The sequence below is a fragment of the Cyprinodon variegatus genome, unplaced genomic scaffold, assembly GCF_000732505.1.
Source record: "Cyprinodon variegatus isolate N-32 unplaced genomic scaffold, C_variegatus-1.0 Scaffold406, whole genome shotgun sequence".
Taxonomy (NCBI): Eukaryota; Metazoa; Chordata; class Actinopteri; order Cyprinodontiformes; family Cyprinodontidae; genus Cyprinodon; species Cyprinodon variegatus.
The window spans coordinates 773,559-775,460 of NW_015150859.1; the positions used below are offsets into that span (position 1 = coordinate 773,559).

Genomic DNA, 1,902 nt, shown 5'->3' on the forward strand with positions numbered 1-1,902 from the left:
GTAGGGGCAGTGATAGCCGTGCTAACTCTGTAGGGGCAGTGATAGCCAAGCTAACTATGTAGGGGCAGTGCTAGCCATGCCAGTCCAGAGAAGGACTGCAGTTCAACTCTAAGGTGCCTTAGTCACGGTCAATGACCGACGTACCTGACATGTGACAATCATGCCATGAATATTTTATTTTTTTATAACTAGACTACTGGATGTCACCATATTTTTTTTTTTCTATACTTAATGATAATGTTTCAAAACAGAGATGAAATATTTCTGTACCTAAGTGGACAAATAACTCTTACCTGAATCAATAAATAATTCAGTCAGTAATTCAGAGTTCTACACAAACACAGTAACTGTATAACAAAGGATTAGATTAAATAATTCTTGGGGAGGGCTGGCCTAGAGGTGGGTAATTGAAAATTTATTTGGTTTAATTCGCTCAGACTGTCCCTTGGGCCCCATAAGCAAGACCTTTAGCCCCAGAATCCTCCCTTGGCATCCTGGTCCACTACTTCATAAAGGGTTAAATGCAGAGGACTTATTTCATAGGAATGTACAAAGTTGCCATAAAATCTAAAGATGATTTTTATATTGCTATTACTAGGTCACTATTGTGATATTTAAAAGGGCCCTTGGGTCAATTTCTGTAGCATAAATAAATATGTGCCATATATATGCATATATGCACTTCAGCAAAAAACCCTAAAAACCTGCGGCAGCCTGGCTCATCCGGTGATCGAGTTATTAAAACGACTGGGATGACTTGATCGTTATTTTAATAGGGTAAATATAACAGAAGGGAACCTATATTGTATTTTTTTTAGTATGAAATACCGTAAAATACCTGACAGTCTGAAAAACTTGCCCCTGATGCATTCGTTAATATATGAATCTTTTAGCGGTTAATTAATTACAAACTATTGCTTTAAGGCAACAGAACAGCTGATTAAATGCTGGCCCGGGACAGAGTGAGCAATAAGAGGCTTTATTCTAAATCTACAGGAGAGCAGCCGCACTGTGGCCTGGCTGCAGACTAATTCTTAACCCACGTTCCACTGTCGCACTTACCTCACAGAAATCTGTGAGAGAAATCTTCTACTTCCAAGTTTCTGTCCCGTATGCTTTGTTTTGTGTCGTCTTCCGCCAAATGCTCCAACATATGAGGGATGGTTTAACAAAAATTAAACACAACAACAAAAAAAGAAGTGAATTCTGTTGCTCCAATGTCTTGCTTTTCACTCCTCTTCTGTCATACCAATTTCCCTCACAGGCCTCTCCTCAGAAGGTTACTTTAGCTCCAAGCACCTGCAAGCGGTTTGGTATTTGTGCCCCAATTACAGCTTGATGTCTGGGTCAGTGACGGAGATCTCCGGAGCCTCTTGCTGGGGCTCCTTCATGGCTGCTGATCCTGATTAGCTGGGAGGTGGAGCCTGCTGGTGGTAGAAACAGAGACCAGTCGGGTGGAGTGGAGGTAGGTGAATGAGGTCAAGGTTTCTTCAGCAGTCCAAAGAAATGCTTAATTTATCAAACACCAATAGACCAGGATGATGAGGATGATGATAGGTTAATTCTGCAGAAGTTCATTTAATACGTTTAAGTATTGAGTATTAAATGCTCAGTGGAGCAGTGGGTAGCACTGCTGCCTTGCAGCAAGAAAGTTCTGGGTTGGATTCCCGGCCTTTCTGCAAGGAGTTTGCATGTTCTCCCTGAGCATGTGTGGTTTCTCTCCAGGTACTCCGGCTTCCTCCCACAGTCCAAAAACATGACTGTTAGGTTAACTGGCTTCTCTAAACTGGCGACCCGCCCAAGGTGTACCTAGACCTGTTGCGATAATCAATAAATCAATTAATCGCACGATAATTAAAAACTATCCACGTCATTTCATTTATCGGGTATATCGTCCAGTGT

General features: G+C 41.6%; 1 protein-coding gene across 1 annotated transcript in view; it reads right to left on the reverse strand.

Annotated features, from left to right (window-relative positions):
* The window catches only part of LOC107093067 (unconventional myosin-VIIa-like), a 105,863-nt gene extending 104,550 nt beyond the window's left edge, over positions 1–1,313 (reverse strand). The window contains exon 1 of the mRNA XM_015387887.1: positions 1,063–1,313. The gene's annotated coding sequence lies outside the window, so the exon portion shown is untranslated. The remainder of the gene's footprint in view (positions 1–1,062) is intronic.
* Between the last annotated feature and the right edge of the window lie 589 nt (positions 1,314–1,902).